The following is a 17773-nucleotide window of genomic DNA, read 5'->3' on the forward strand; positions in this document are numbered from 1 at the left end:
GGCATTATCATTTTACTGGCTTGACAGAGATAAATCGCCCTATTGGGTAAGGCTGCTACTGTGACAGCAAAAGCAGAAGGGAAGACTTTCTCTTTCTCTCTGAAATAGGAGATGACTACCAGTGTATCTTAATAATTAGTGGTGTTATAATTAATCGGACTATTTGAGAGCCAATCTAACAAACAAATGGAGGGCTTGATTGTTCGGTAATTGACAATTTGTTTCCAATATGGTGTCACTTGCTTCTGCTCGTGCAAAGAAATAAAAAAAAAATAAAATTGAGATTACTGGTGGGTTGGGCCTTGGCCACAGCGAGGACAAGTGACTGTGTGAGAGAGCAAGGAGGAAAGGAGCATTCCCAGACACTGAATGTCCCAGGGACCCATTTGTCTTGAACACACACACACACAAGTTGTAATTCCTTCTGTTTCCCTGCTTTTCAAACAGTTGCAGCCAGCTGTCACTGCCTGCGTGGGTAGTTTTACGGAAAAGCAGAGTTTTCAGACCTTGGCCTTTCCATATCATTTGCACCCTGGTTATATTCCTGGATCTGCTCTCTCAGTGGCTGTATTTCTTTCCTCACCTTGTCTCTCTCTCCCCTTTCTCTCATACTTACCCTCTGCTCTACAGTGCAGCCATCGGGTGCTCTGAATCCTGAATCCAGCCATCTGTTGCTTGTTGATGCTTTGGATGGGAGCACAATGCGTGGCCATGGCAAAGGGTATACAGTTGTACTGGGCACCGCAGCACCGGGATGATGCTTTCTGGATGCAGACTAGACTGTGTGTGATGCTGTGCATAGGTGTGATATACCCATTCTTGCCTCCAAAGAAAGCACAGCAAAAGCAGCCAAAGGGTGGGCAAAATGGTTTTGTTTTTTTTTTTAATTTCCATTATTTAAATGAGGGAAGCAAGACACAGATATTTTGCTGGTAATATCAGGCTTTGAAAACTGTTAAGAGTCTGCTGTTCTCCAGGAGATTCCCTTTTGCTGTCTGGATGAGAGCTTTTTTTTGTTCTTTCACATAAAAACAAATACCTCCAAGTCCTCAATGCCTCAGTGCTCCCATGGCATGTGCTTAACTCCCATGGGCTTCTGAACTCCTTTTGATGCTGACCTGGAAGGGGCTTTATATGACATTAAAAAGGTAGTAATAATCATGGTTGAGGTAACCCTGCGGGGAACTCCAAACTGTCACAATTCTCTAGAATTGGCCTTGGTCATCAAATGTGCGTGGATGGATATCCAGGCGGCATGGGGAGAATAATTTTGGGACCAGCTTTTGCTCCCAACACAATTCCTCCCTGTTGCGGCAGAATTGTTGCTGTATCCAGTGAGGCTGTGAACAGCTCTGTCAAGTGGCAACGCTTCTCCCCCCACCCAGTTTAAATGAGATATGAATAATTGATTTGCCTCCTGAATAATTAATTGGATATTCAATAATGAAAGTAATTGTTTGGCTCATTCCCCCATTGATAATCAAGCTAATCTTCTCCTTCAATATGTGGGCCATACAGATATGTAAAGCAGTGAGACAGTTTATAGGCCGATAATACAGCTAATGTGCTCGGTGCGAGGTCACCTTGTCCAAATACCTCAGCAACTCCCAGGGCCGCTCTCTGCTGGGTTATCTACTGCACAGCCAAGCTGTGTGCAGCAAGGGTGTTTTTTCCCTCCTCATTTTGATTGCTGAACATCTCCCACCAGGGAGGAGTCTTCTTTTACAGTTTAAACAAAAATCGTCAGATGCCACTTGCTCCAATTAAGGCTTGCAAGGGAGGTTTGTTCTTCGTCTAATCAATAATATGCAGATTAAAGAAAGCAAGTGGCTCTCTCAATTCATGGGGCTGCTCTCTTCTAGAGGCATTAGAGCTCAACTCCACAGAGAGGCTCCAGAGCCAGAGCTTTCCTTTGCCACTAGCCCTTTAGAAATCAAAATCAAACCTAAACACGTTAATGCTGGTTTTGCAGCTGCTGCACTTGGTTTTTTGAGCTTCTAATGTTGCAAGTCTTGTGAAGCCTGGGAGACTGAGCTGACATCTTTTTGGCGCAAAGTAGACATGCTCTCTGGAGAGGAGCTCAGCGTTGGCAGAGGAATTTGAGTGGATGACGCAGTTCCAGGTTATCTCAGAGGCACTTTCAGGATGTCCATCTGAGGTCCCCCATGCAGTGGGTTTACCAGCATGGGCAGAGTTATGGTACCAGATCTGCTAGGGAGGTCTGGGCTTGAATCACAACGTAACACCACAAAATCAAGTAACGTGACCAGAGATCCACATTGGTGGGGCCTGAGCCAGATGTTGGAGGGTTTTAATACTTGCACTTACAAACTATAACACCAGACAACCTTGCCTGCATCCCCTGTGTCCCACCAAGCCTGTGATTCATGCCCGTTCCTAGGCAGGGCTTAGGGCCTTGGCAAATAATGCAAGCTACAAAATGTGGAAGACACTTGCAGGTTATGCGTGGCCCATTGCAGAGCTCAGAGATGCTGGTGCAAATGGGTTAATCCTCTGCCCCTGTCACAGGAGGTTGCCTGGTAGAAAGGGCATTCAGGAATCTCTGCTGTGAGCTACATGGGTTTCATCCTGGGCTTGTTTATAATGAAATTAAGGGCTGAGAGAAGCCTGTCCCCACTGTATTGTGTGTTTAAAGAGTGGTCGTACTAGTGACAGAGCTTATCAACATCGCTGTGGGCAGATAAGCAAAAAAAAGCATCTTGACCAGCCCTGCGCAGCTAGGTAAAGGCTGGGACAGTCTGGAGCGAGGCGCGGAGGCAGTTATGCTGCTCTTGCTCCTGAGATACCTCCTAAGTGACCAACCTCACACTGTCCTTGGGCTCTGCTGAGTGGTCTGTGCCCTGCAGAGGTACAGCTCTCAAATGGTCTCAAACTCTGCTCTGAGTTTCTGCTGGGTTTCTTTGTAGCTGCTCTGAATGGAAGTTTCCTATGAGAGGCATTTGAAATAGCTCTGCTGGGTTATTTTTAGGACATGGTTAGGAGCTTTCAAGCATCTTTGATTCCGTCCTGAGTCCATGCTCCAAAGGCAGAGTTCAACTGAGGTGGGCTCTCCCAGCAAGGACTCTTTCATCCTGGAGCACAGAAGATTTTATCTGTTGTACAAAACCACACTTTCTGAGGTTGCACTGAGCAAGGCAGTTCCTAAGGTGTCTACCTGGAGGACGGAAGATGAAGATACAGTTTGGGACTATCAAAGCAATAAGCTCCAGCATTTTGTATTTTGCCATTAGGCCTCAAACCTCCTAGGCAGTAAGTAGCCCTTGAGTCAGAGAGAGCTACGCATGGCTGGTACATCCCAACACTTCGAGGCCTCAGCCTCCGGGTCCCTTCTCCTGGCAGCAGCAGTGAGTGAAAACAGTTACTGGAGACTGATGCACTATTATAAATATGCATGCGGGAACCATTTAAAACAAAAAAGTAAAGCAGCAGTTCCTGAAGAAGGATCTGTTTCAGATGACAGTGCAACCTGGGAAACCCTCCACTGCAAAAGCTACTTGAATTTAGGTGCCTTTCATTTTAACCAGTTTAATTTCTTTATGAGGGTTTTCATTTGAAAAAGTGGCAGCACCGACAGGACTTGGAAAGATTCGTCTTCAGCCAGTTTACTCTGCAACAGATTTATCATTTCATCAGTAATTTAAGCAGAGACACTTGATCATGTATTCATTTATATTGCTTAGAGCTGCTTGGTTGTGTGTTACTTGTGGAAAGTGTGAGGACAGATCACCGGGGAAGGGACAACGCCAGGAGTTTTCCTAAGAAACCTCTTCAAAGGTGACTTTGTCTGTGGACAAGGGAAAATGACAGGAGCCCATCAGCTGGGTAAAGACAATAAAATGCAACTTCATTTAAAGCTTTGTCCCATCATGGGCTGATTTGGTGTGAAGATGGCAGCATCACCCTTCCCTTCCCTCCCTTTTCCAGGCTATTAAGGGGTTTGTGACGAGTTCCTAAGATCAAAGCTCCCTCGGTGATTTAATTGATGTGCGGCTGCTGCCTGAGAGGGGAGGGAGGCAGGGGCTCTGGGGAGGGAAGGGGAGCCCAGAGGGATACACTGCAGCCCCACAGGAAGAAATACTGCAGAAAGCCACCCGCCTCTGCCTGGCGATCATGCCGTTATTTATGCACACACATAAACGGTTTCATGCATCCCACTGAAATCTCTGTTATTTGTCAATGAGATGCCCCCCCCTCTCTGCCTTAGCTAACATTTACAGTAAATCTGTTACACTGACCATTAAATCTGAAGCTGCCCTGAGCGATAGTTTCAATGGGTGTGTTGACAGCCCAAGTGTTAATAATGATGCAAACACTAACCTGTTTATTGATTTGCTTTTTGTACCCTTCATCCTAGCTCACTCCTTCTCACTCTCAGAGGAGAAATCCTAGAATTAGTAATCAGGTGACAGCTCAGAGCCCCTGTCTGTTCCCAGCAGTGTCATCCAACCCAAACTCCCGGAGATAAATTACAGGTGCCGTATTCTGCCTCTGCCAGCCATTCAATATACTGTTACTCAATGCAAGATGTAGTATTTGTCATTGGTGCCAGCAGACAGGAGGAAAAAAAAAAAGAGACATTAACACAGACATGAAAAGCTTTTAACTTTGACAAGGGAAGCATAGGAAAATTTTAAATTTAGCCCCTCCACTGAAGGCCACTGCCTATCCATTAAAGCAGCTTGTCAGGCAGCGGGTGGGGTGGAGTGGAGCTGGGACTGGGATGCTTACAAGAAACCCAACGTGATCACGGTACTTCCCCCTCCTCCTGCCAGGTGGATGCCTGTCTACAACAGCGCTTAGAAGCATGAAATTGGTGAAGGGCTTGTTGGGTTCCTGTGAACAAATCTGTGTATTCATGAGCCCAAATTCCTTGACGTTGAGATGGAGAATGGTTTTGCAGAGGGGAAGCAAACAGCAGTTTTGATTCACACCCTTGGGGGCCAGGAGCCAGCCCAGGCAGTGGGGGACACAAGATGAGCAGGGACACAGCCCTCAGGGCTGGTCCTGCTTGTCCCCTGCTGAGAAGCAGCTCAACTGACTTATGCACCTCTAAAATATTGACCCCAAAGCAGTCCCATCTGAGCTAACTGGCAGGGTTCTCCAGTTTGTAAAGTGGGAAGAGGGATGCAAATCGAGCCTGAACAGGAGCCAGAAGGTAACTTCTCCAGGTGATCAGTCCTACATCAAGTCAGGAGCTGCAGATACTTTTCCTATGACGGACTCCATGTTACATTCAGCACTATACACCATAGCTTTACTGATGAGCTACACAGGCTTGTGTAAGAAGTTGGAGTTAAATGAAAGCTGGGCTTCATGTTCCCTATCTAGCAATGCTTTTTGACCTATGGTTTTTATGGTCAGGAGAAAAACCTGCCAGTAAATAAGCAGAATTTATAAACCCTACAAGGGCTCTGATATACTCCCCAGGAGCTGGGGCCCCAAAGGCTTTCAGTGGCATTTATATGCTTCACTCAGTTGTCAGACTCCTTAGTTCCTTTTACTTCTGCTAAGTTTATAAGCTCTGAAAAAGCAGTCTGCAGCATTTATTAACTACACCGCAAAGCTGAAGCAAAGCAGCTGATCCAAAAGAAACACAATTCTACCTGTACCGCTTAAATGTGGTTCAAATCAAAGCCCCACATTCTGTTTATTTTATCCTGTCTTCTAATATGCACACATCACCAAACAGACAGACATGTGTTATTTTAGAAAATAAAATTACATCCATGTTAAAAATCCTTGTAGATGCCTTAGTTCATTAGGATGAAACTGAACTGAACATTCAACAAACCGCTAAAAGTGGGAGTTTGTCAAGTTCTAAATATTAGTATCTATGTGAATATGTAATTGTATCCATAAGGAGAAAATAAAATCCAATAGGGTCAGTGAAAAATAAAATAAGTTTTTAAAAATTGTATTATGCATGTTTCAATATGACTAATATTTTCTAAATAGGGTCCTTCAGCTCTGTGAAACACAAAGTATTGGATCCCAGGGGCTAGGGAATTAACTGTGGCAGCCAGTGGTTTGGTGAAGAAGTGTTTAGTAGTTTAGTTGTCACATGGAAGTAGCCTCAGGACAGCAAGATCAGCCACTGGTTTTGACATATATAAAATAACTGTGCTCAAATTATAAATCCCAGGGTATTTTAGACTACCTGGTATGTCTGCAATGATGCTGAGGAAAACAGAGCTGTTTCCACAACGGAATGGACATATAGATTTGCTCCAGTTATTGGTGTAACACAAAGCAGTGACAGATTCCTCCCCCTTGCCCCTATTTCAGTAAACATAAAGGGTGAAATTCTGTCTACAAGATTAAGCAAAGTTTTAACATTAAGGATTCCCATCGAAGATTTTAGGACTATTAATTTTTTTTTTTTTTTTTAAATTTTCAACATCTTTTTTTCCTCTCCTTTTTACTTTTTGTCCTAATAGGACAATCTGCTAAATTTTGTGTCCTTCATCACATCTCCAAAACTGTAGAGTTGATCATATTGGTGAGGGCTGGGCAGTTGTGAAAGATGACTTACTTAACATTTCAAATTTAATTAAACATGCAGATATGCTTGGACCCCAACTTTTGAACGTGGATGAGAGCTAAAGCCCATGACTTGACTGACCTGTGTTTTTCACTGTAGGAGCTGTTTAGAGTTCTCAGGTTGGTACCGAGAAGTATATGAGTTTAGCAGAACAGAGGCAAAGGAAGAAGAAACCGTCCAAGAGGTGGGGATTGTGTGTGCTGGGAGGGATGATGAAATAACAAGGGTATTTGTAGACAGAATTACTAGAATTGGGAAAAGCACAGAAATGAAAGCAAAGCCCAAGAGGAACGGAAAGCACATGAAATTAGCAGAAAGGAGAACAAAGCCTCATCCTGTGAGACACATGAGAAGGCCAATCTTAAATAATTACAGTAACAGTTTAACTTTAAAATCAGGATGTATATTTTACGTGGCTCCTCCGCCAGTGCAAGTCTCTCCTTCTCCCTTTCTTTGCACAGATTTCCCCAGACAATTCACAGTCCTTCCTTTCCATTATTTATGTGGGTTCATATCTCATGGCTCTTGTTTACTGTATTCCCATCATGATTTATGACCAAAGAGAAACATTGCATCCAGGTGACGATCCAGTCCATTATCTCTATGGAGATGCTGACCACTGTAGGGGAGCACAGAGACCTGTTGTACCACATGATGGAGAACAAGCAGAAAAAGGGGGCTTCCAGGTTACAACAGAAAAGCACAATTCTTGTAATTTGGACAGCTGGATGCAAAGAAAAAAAAATATCCTTTCTCCTATTATTCCTCTCCTTGAATGGGCTTTGATATTAAAAAAAAGTCTCAGGAGACCAAATATATTCAATGTGCTAACACACAGCTGCCTTAGCTAAAATGACCCATTTTAAATGCATGCTACAACAGGGCAAATCTCCCTGTCTCGGTACCACCCTTGGCTGGTCTGGAATTCTCCACTTTTTCCTTCCAGTTTTCTGCTTTGCCATTAATAAATCAAGATTTCTTTGCCCTGCTCTGCACCTTCACAGCTTTTGCAGATCATTAATACCAAGACAGGACTGTTAATCTCTTGGTCCCAAGGCGCATCGTCCCACTTGCAGACAGAGAGGCTGGGACACAGATGGGACCATGCCCACGGTAACAGAGCAGGGCAATGCACCCTGGGGCCACATTAACCCCCAGAAATGTCCCCATGGGACCTGGCCTGGCAATCCGGCACAGATAGCAGCCGTTGTATTTGGGGTGGACCTTGGGATAAATCTCAATGCGAGGTGTCTCTTTGCTGTGAGCCCCATGCTCAGCTCTTTAGCACTTTTGCTGCCTGTGCCCTACTTTAGCAGTGGCTGTGCAAAGGAGCATCTCCTTCTCTGATATTATTGAGGTCTTTTTCCCATTGCTTGGTTTTCTTATCCAATTCAGCCCTTCTATCCATAGCGGTACTTAGAAGAGGCTAACACCCTTGCTTTATTTTTCAGATCTCTTCCCATCAGAGAAGGGCAGGAACAAAGCTTGGCAATGAAAGGCAATTTCTCCTAACCCTGTGGGTGAGCGCAGCATGGTAAGAGTGCTTTTAAACAAAAAAAATCCAATAACTTCCATATAAATTGTCCAGGAGAGAAAACTTTGTGTTTTTGACATTTGTAGCTGTTTCAGCATTTTTCCGTGGAAGACAAAAAACTTTTGCATTGAGCAAAACACAGATTTATGATCAATAAAGTGAAGTTTAACAGTTTATAGGGGCCATACATTCTTTTTTTTAAAAACTGATATTAAAAACTATTTTTCCCTCCCAACCATGTGAGAAATCCTCTCCAGCGTCAGTCAGAGTTTCAGCATAGTAAAGTAGCTAGCAGAGCGTTGTGGATAATTGCTGGAAGTGGTTTCCTGCAGGATGAGTTGCCACCCAGGCCATCCCTCTCTTACCTTCATGGAGTCATGTGCAATAAAACTCCCAGATGCCCATTAAAACCTCGGTATGGACCTCGAGGTCTGAGGCTGGGCTTGCCCAGTGCTTTAGAGAGTTTGGGAGCAGAAGGTTGCTGCAGGTCCCTTTCCGGACCATAAAATTAAGCCGTTCCTAATAACTCTCCAACACAGCTCTGCAAGTCTTACTGTAGCACAAGATACTGGCTGAGAGGAGGCAGCTGCCAGAGAAATAACTGATTTGCACAAGTGGTTTGGGAACTGCTTCTGAGTATTGGGTATGTATGAAATTTTATTGGCACCGCCTCATGTCATGCTGCGAGTGGTCAGGGAGTGCTGGGGATGACTTCTTGCCATCTCAGCTCTGATCTGCAGGAGCACTGAGCAGTCAAATCTTGTACTTCTGGTATTTTCCCCTTTCCTTCACCTCTCACCAGCGGATGCCCATCTCTGAAAACATTGTGTTTTCCATGTCAACAAATGTGCCAGGAGCTGTTGCAGGGATGCTTAACACACTAGAAACAGAAAAGACTCTTATTCTTCAAAGAACAGACCACTGCAATTGATTGGTTTATATCTCCTACCAGAAAATCACGTCCGCAGATTGTCTGATAAAAGTTATTTGAACTTAGTTTTTACATTAGACCTAGGATGTAATTTTGATTATAAAATTACTGAGTATAGGGCCAAATCTGCTGCCATGAAAACCAATAAGAAATCTCCCTTGATTAGATTTATTGTAGAGCCAGAGAGGTGAGATAGCTCTTGTTTTATGCTCCTGTTCCCCTGATTATGCAGTCTCTGGGCTTCCTACACATGACGGCATGTGGAAGCACTGGTATCGCCCTTATCTCTTCAACATGTTCCTCTTTGCTAAGGACTATCTCAACACAAGATCTACAGCAAAAAATAGGAAAGTGTCCATTACCTGAACAAGGCAGGGACTTTTTTTTATTATTATTTTTCTACAGAGCATCTGACAAAGCCAATAAATTTGTCAAGGAAATAAGTTGGACTAAATAATCCCCAAGGTCTGCACAAAGGACAGCATTGCAGTGTATTCACGCCAGTCGGGTCCCCTTCTTCCCATCATGTGCCTTGAAATTTATCACCTGGTTGTGAGCTTTAACTGCATAAATCCCCGGTGAATTGATGGGAGAAGAGAACCTTGCTGAGGTTTATACGGTGGGTCTTAAACCCTTAAACACTGGCAGCAGCACGCGTTCTCCATAAAGCCATGCCTTTGGTAATTTATACACAGGGAGCTCGGCCACGTTTCCTCTGCGGAAAATTGGGTTGAAATAAGTGGGAGCTCAGACCTGAGCAGTGGCACTTGAGAAGGCCCACGGTATGCACAATTTCTTTGGAGTATACTGCCATTTTCACTTGATTAAATAAACTTGGTTCTTGGAAGATCTGAAAAGTGGCTTTTAGAGAGTTCTGTCTAAAAGCTTGCAAGTTTTTCCATTTCTTCTGAAGAGAAATTTACACTCAGAAAATTAAAGGATCTACAAAGTGATATTTTCTGAAGCAAATACTGACATTATGAGCATCTTAAGCGCTTGCACCGCATATCTGTGCTAAACTGCATCCCCTGACTGACAAAGCCGTCTCCTGCTAAAAGCAACTGTTATAAAATTATGACTAGCGCATATATAATGTTTGTGTTTAACAAGACGACAGAAATGCCACCTTAGTAAAAACTGATTATGGTTACAGCTGAACAATTCACATCATGCAAGATTTATAATATTAAGGTTATGCAATCATCTAATCGGAGAGACAAGCCTTGAGTAATAATATGAAATGCATGTACTTCAATCTGCAACAGTAGATTCATTGCTGTTTTCTTATTAGCTCGTGCCAGCATTAGGGCTGCATTATCCATTTTACCATAGTCTAATTCAGCATTTCCATCTGAAAACATATGCACAATAAGTGATCTATGCCAAACAATGAAATGGAGACAAAGCCATTTGAGTGACTTCACAGCTATAAAAATATACATAATCTGTATGTCTTTCGGCAGTTCTCAATACTTTATACTACATTTCTTTGCATGAAAAGTTTCCCCAAAATAAAGAAAAAGATAGAAATTGCCCCTTTTCTTCCCTGGAGAACAATACTTTGGGGGTTGAACCAGAGCAGGAATCAAGCCCGTGAATTTCTCATCCTGCAAGTGAGACATCAGATCATATTATTAGTGCTATACCAACTATCTGGGAAGTGGCAGGTGTAACTCAGGATAATAGAGAATGACTTGACACTTGCACCTTCCAGCCCAGACAAACTTGCTAATATTTAAACTGAAAGGGAATCTCTGTTGTTTCTTAGAAATGAAATATTTCAGATATTTTATAAACATCAGATATTTTCATCTGACAAAGAATAGCAGCATATATATGTGTAGCAAAATATATATAAACTCTAATTGGTTAATTATTGTACAGAGAAGTCATAGTGTACTTCAGGTTAAAAAGATACTATTTCGGGGGCTGACAAGTTCAGGCATCATATTTCAAAGGCACATATAAAAGCTGACAAGTGTTTATAATGCAATAATCAAACTAATTGACTGAGATCTCTGATTAAAATGAGACTTTTCATGCAAAGCTCAGACTGAGATTCCCTCTTTAACTGCATGCAGTGGGCTGAGTTCATTTTCCCTAGTCTGTGCAGGCTTTGATCCTGTGAGGCACTGGGGTCTCGGGGCATCAGGCGGTTCTGGGAGGATTGGGGACCTTACTGAACCAAAACCTTCAAGTAATTAGTTGTTTGGATCCCTGGACATGTAGGTGGATACATTAGACTTTTGCAACAATCATAGTTCTCTGGGGGAAAAAAAGTATTTCAAAGGTAAACAGAAGGCATTTGTGTCCTGGAGTCTGATTTATTATACACGCTATATATAGCTGTCATTAAATGAACAGGCTAACATGCAACTATTCATCACAGAGTGGGGAAATGAACAGGCTATTCTCTGCTTGCCTGGAATTGTTCGTATTTCTGAAAACTAAAAGCAGTGTCTAGGAAAGGAAAGAATGCCTAAAATGCCATAAGATATTTGATTTATTCTTTTCAGGCATTACTTCTCTATGTTCTCTGTGCCCAAGAGTATTATTCAAGTCAATCGATCTTAGAAACTGTTTCTAGCAATCCCTATTTTGCCCAAAACTCCACGCTAAAGACCTTAATCTGCCTCCTTTTGTTGTTATTGTCATTAAAATAGACTCATATCAGTCTGTAATTTTCATTTTACTTTGAAGGTGCATTTTCATCTAAAGATAGCTATTCATCTTCTCATTTGTATTACCAGCATTTCAGTTATGAGTCTGCATACGGTAAACTGCAATATCCTTTCAAATTTGGTCTAAAGCAATTCTGAGCTTGCTGTTTAGTTACACGAGAAACAGAAAATAAGTGATGCTGCCTGACTGAAACAGCTCTCAGTGCTAATTCAGGGACATGACTAGAAATACTCAGATTTTTCTTAGCAACAGTTAATTGCTGAAGAAAACTAGGAACAATTTTAATTAATGAATAAACAGAATTATGAACTATTTGTGGATACAGAGAGACACATGATTTAATGAACTAGAAGAAATTACTACTACAACCTAAAAATTGCAATCAAAATGGTTGTTTCAACAGAAAATTGGATTTTAGTTAAACTGTACCTTTTACAACAAGCCTCCTTGCCACAGATATGTGGTTTTCCTCACCAAAATATGGAATGCTTCTGGCTGAAATTAAACAAATCTTTTGGTTTTCAGGAGAAAAAATGTTCACTACTTTAGGCTGCAAATTTTGTTGTGAAAACTCAACATTTTCCAGGGCTTTTCCTACGTCCTAGTTCCCAGCCCTGTCTGTCAATTCATTTAGAATTCAGTTGTGCAATTTAAAAAATATTCTCTCTATAATGAGACTGGGACCTGTGCAATCACCACCAGCAACTTTCTTCCTGCATCATTTTTGCAGGTAGAAAGTTGCTAGCAGTGTTTGCACAGTTGAGGGGGACAGGGGGACCCCCCCAGCCCATGGCAGCAGGGCAGGACCATGTGCCAGCAGGTCCCTCCATGGACCTCGCTCCATCCCAGCTTCTCCAGCAGATCCCTGAAGCAGCACAGCTCAGGCCAGTGCAAGGAGCCACGCTGATGGGGAAACCTGCCCTTTCTAGGCAGGTTTCCCCTCAAAAAAGGAGAGGTTTTGGTGCTACCCAGCCAGCGAGGGGATGGGGTGCATTCGTCTCCAAGCACTGGTCAGCCTCGCTAATGATTATCTCTGATTTTTGCTGCCAGCTCTTTTCTACACCCACCCTCAGCTGTTAAGGCTTTGGGTGGGTTTTTTTTTGTCTTTTCCAGCTTGGGGAAGCCAAGGGGGAGGGAAAGGGGACAAGGAAACCCTCTGCTGAAAGACAAAGCGGACACAGGGAACGCCATCCCTAGGCAGAGGAGATGAAAGGGCACTGTTATTTGACAATAAGGGTGTGTGGGTGTCTCTCATCAAACTCGCTGACACCCAGTGCTGAGCCGCACAAAATACTGGGGGGGTGGGGGGGGTCAGCAAAGATAAAAGCAGCCATGGCCCTGCTCCACTGCCGTGTCTGATGAATTAAAGGTAGGTGAGGCACAGGCAGAAATACCTTCACGCACTGCTATGCTGAGTTTTGCTCCTCTTTTCTGCTTCTCCCTGTAGACACCAGCTGAGGAAAGAAGGGTCTTGGGCACCACTTGGCATCGGCTCTGGCTGCTCCACCCAAACCTCTCCAACCTCCCCAGATGTGCCCTTCAGAGACAAATCTCTGCTGTGCCTTCTTTAAATTACAGAACATTTTAAATTGCTGGTTCTTGGCAGTGCAACTCCTTTGTTTCACTATGGTTTCACTGGACGACTTAAAACTTAGACCTGAACAGCTTAGCCTACATAGGCAAGAATACATGTATGTGGAGGAAGGTGAGGCATGTAGATATAATTGCAATTAGGGCCTTTCCAGCAGCTTCACAGACATTTCCTGGCTGTACTTGCACACGCAGAAACACATCCCAGAAATGGAACTAGAGGATGAGACCACACTGCAATTGCTTAAGTGGAACAAAAATCCAGACAAAAAATCAAGGTGTTTTGTGTGGGGAAGAAAAGGTTGGGGTGCTGACTAACAGACTGTTTTAGGACAAAACTGATGCCATTATGAGTGGATTTCACTCTCCCCTATTCCCTCCTTTCACCCACCCCCACCAAAACACAAAATAACCTGCAATCCAATTAGTGCTGAGTGTGTACAAAGCAATCACATTTAATAAACAGAGCTGGTAGGTTTTAAAAAATACAGTCTTGTCCATGACCTTTTCTTAATTTTATTGGATGTAATCTGAAATTCTGCTCTTTTTATTTACACCTGCAGCTTAATTAGAATCAGTTGTTTTACCGTAGCCTACCTGCTTGTAGGCATGTAGGGGAATGCACACACGCACGGTGCTTTTGCACAATTTCTCTGTTATCCCCAGGAGCGGCCGTACTGAACTTCTTTCACGCACGCTCTCAGCAGATTAATGATGACAGAGTCAGTGTGTGCGTGTGTGAATAACATGCCCTGGTAACAAATCAGGAACACAGAGAGGGATTTGTGTCTTCTAAATGGGTTTGGGACAGTAGCATGTAGCTTTTTTTTTTTTTTCAGTTTAAGTTCTGATTTGCTCTTCTTCATTTCATTCATTTAATTCATTTCATTTCATTGGAGGACGTGCCACAGAAAGCTCTCGACACACTGTACAAAGAGGAATGATCCCCTCTGAGCCCTCTTTTTAATTCTTTGAGAGTAGACAAAGCAGAAAAGACCTGACAGAAGCAGCATGAACAATAAGCTGCGTTTTCCAGAATTGATGGTGAAAACCAGGAAGATTTTGGGTGGGGTGAGAGGCAGGGGAAGAGGGAAGGGGGCTTTGGAGAGGTACTAGAGACACCTTTTTGTCTGGAGTCTTTAAGAGATGGAAACCAGAATTAAATATCAGCTCCCAACACAATGGGTCCAGGGGTTAAATCCATCATGTCTGGGGAATCTTTGATTCTGCCATTGCTGGGAGGCACAAACCCATACCAAGTGCTAGATATGAGGGCAGGCAGGTCATGAAGAGCCCCAAAGAGCACCCAAGAGCTCTGGGTGCTCCATACCCCCATCACACCAGTACGTCCCATGGCCAGAACACATAGCCCCTACAGTAACTGTGTGAGACTCCTGACATCCCCCGAGCACACCTTACGGCTTGGAAAAGGGAGGCAGAGGGAGAAAGGTCAGTGACACTGAGGAACTGAGTGGCAGTCTACTAGACTGGCATCTGTGTTTTCCACACTTGGGGAAAGTACTTGTCATTCAGGGAAGCTTTTTAGTGAAAATTTAGGATACCTCTGAGCCATGGTTCAATGAATTTTTTGTGGAGCACCAAGTAAGACTGATGCCCTAAAAGTCCTGCTTGCTTTCCTTCTTTCTTGAATAACAGTGTAGTTCCAGGTTATGCTGCTTTTGGTGGCAATTTGAAGGAAATTCCCACCTTCTGCTCATTCCCCCCACCTCTCAGATTGCCTCTCCTTTCATCTGCCCAGGTTGAAAATAACTCCCTCCCACCCAGAAAAAAACCACAAGGTAGAAGTTGGCAAGACTTGCTAAAACTGGCTCCTCCACCAAAGGCAGCATGGCACAGACCTGCAGGCTCCTCACCTCACATTGCCCTAGTGCCAGATTTCCTATATCACCTAAAATGCACCTGAGGTGGCTTTGAAGTTTACCCACCACTGACTGCCTGCAGCGCTGCCCTCGCCTTGGATTTATGAGCAAGGGGAGCATGTGGAACCAAGTTCGAGAGTTGGCGGTTTCATTTGCCTATAAGAGGCCAAATTAAGCAAATAAAAACTGCCACACAAAATGAACCAGAATTGGAACTGGCTAAACACGTGCCCGTGAAATGGATTTTAGAAGTGACTCTTGAACTCTTCAGTGGAAAGACAGATTCATTTTCAATGGAGTTTGATCTTGCTCTTCAGCTTCATTTGTAAGACCAATTACAGAGCATTTTGTACAATTACGTGCATTAAAACCACTCTGTTCCATTTGATGAATTTTAATAGCAATTGAACAGAAGAACCCATCAACTGAAAGATTGTCCAATCAAGTATGCCCACACACTGAACTGTAATTTCCACTCCACAAATGTGTAATGCCATTTGAAACTACCAAAATGTCCTCTCCCCACCAAAACCCAAGCAGATTCTTGAGAATTTGTTCCAGAACGGTTTTATCCCTTGAGGCTTTAAGTACATAGAAAACACATTGGCTGTGGTCCTGCGGTAATTCCTGTGTACAACTTTGTCCTGCAAAGCTCCCTGGAGCTCATTCTTGAATGGGACATTTGCAGAGTCCTGGTGACCACAAGTATTTGCCAGGAAGCACTTACAAATCGCCCTATAAATGCCCCTCTTTGTGAAGAAAGGCGTTTTTGGAGGATGCCCTCCAAGGGACTTTCTAGGAGATTGTAAGAGCTGCGTGGCTGTTTTGTGTCACTGTAGGAAATGGAGTCCGTCACCTGGAGTCTGGAACTGATATATACATTTGAGTTTGGTTCAGCTTCTTCCCTTGCAAAAAAAGAATGTGTAGGATGGTGGGTTGAAGAAATATAGGCCTGAAACAGATAATTTGGTTATGAAGACAGGCCCCTCACAGGCACTGAAGAATAAGTATTTGGGCTAGAAAAGTCCAGATATATCCCTTTCACATGGTCACCGCAAGCCCTAAAGAGCCTATAACTTATGTTAGGAGTCCAAAAGCCACAAAAGCAATGCAGTATGGCACAGCAAAGAAGAGATCAAAGGCATCACCAGTGTCCTGGGTCTCTGGAGAATGCTAATGCATTTCTTAATCTTTGTCGTGACTATTTTGTTATTATTTTTTTCCTACTAAAGTGCTCTTTCTGTCTGGTGTTGGCCTGTGCTGTTCTGAAAATTCCTCGAGGGAAGTTGTGTTCTTCATTGGATTTGCTGGAAATTAGAAGAACAAAAGAACTATTTTGATGAACTTGCTCTCAATGGGATTTCCAAGTTAGCTTGGGAAACAAAAAGAGATTGCTATAGTTTAGATCAGTGGGAGATAGGCGTCCAACTGTCAGAGCCTTCCTTTGAAGTGGGTTTCCCCTTGCCAGTGGTTGCTACAACTTTAAGTTCAATTTAAAGACAAAAGATGAAGTCTTGGCCTTACTGAAGTCAATAAGAGTTTTATCACTGACAACTCAGAGGCCAGGATTTCACCCAAGATGTTTGTACAGGCACTAACTTTAGCATCTGTTGAGAGGCACATGAAATATTTCTGCTGAAAAGTGAAACTGTATTGTTTTCTTGCATCTCATTGTGATCCAAAAATGACCCTGTCTCACTGGAAAATCACCACTCTTCTCTGAAGAGTAGTTTCAGTTGAGACACACCTTATCTCAGGGTGATCAAATTAACAGTTACAATGTGTGATTTAAAAACAATTATTATACATTTTCTTCATGGGATATATCTAACTTTTTCCTGTTAGTTTTCATTTTGGTTTAGAACAGGGAAAAAATGAACAGTGGAGGTTTTCCTATAAATGGCAAGATCTATTTCCTCCCCAACTAAAATTTCAATCTGTAGTTCCTTATTGTCCTGGTTTCAGCTGGGATAGAGTTAATTTTCTTCCTAGTAGCTGGTATAATGTTGTGTTTTGGATTTAGTATGAGAATAATGTTGATAACACACTGATGTTTTCAGTTGTTGCTAAGTAGTGTTTATACAAAATAGAGGATTTTTCAGCTTCTCATGCCCAGCCAGCAAGAAGGCTGGAGGGGCATGAGAAGTTAGGAGGGGACACAGCCAGGACAGCTGACCCCAGCCAGCCAAAGGGGTATTCCATACCATGTGATGTCATGTCCAGTATATAAACTATGGGGGAGTTGGCCAGGAGGGGTGGATCACTGCTCGGGGACTGCCTGAGCATCAGTCGGCAGGTGGTGAGCAATTGCATTGTGCATCACTTGTCTTTCTTGGGTTGTATTTCACTCTCTTTTTGTTATCTTCCTTTTCATTTATTATTATTATTATTATTATTATTATTATTATTATATTTCAATTATTAAACTGTTCTTATCTCAATCCATGAGTTTTAATTGTTTTCAATTGTCCTCCCCATCTGACCGGGGGTGGGGGGGCAAGAAGCGAGTGAGCGGCTGCATGGTGCTTGGTTGCTGGCTGGGGTTAAACTGCAACACTTACATTTAAAAATATTTGAAAAATCCTGCCTTGGAA

Source organism: Haliaeetus albicilla, chromosome 2 (assembly GCF_947461875.1).
Source record: "Haliaeetus albicilla chromosome 2, bHalAlb1.1, whole genome shotgun sequence".
Lineage (NCBI taxonomy): Eukaryota > Metazoa > Chordata > Aves > Accipitriformes > Accipitridae > Haliaeetus > Haliaeetus albicilla.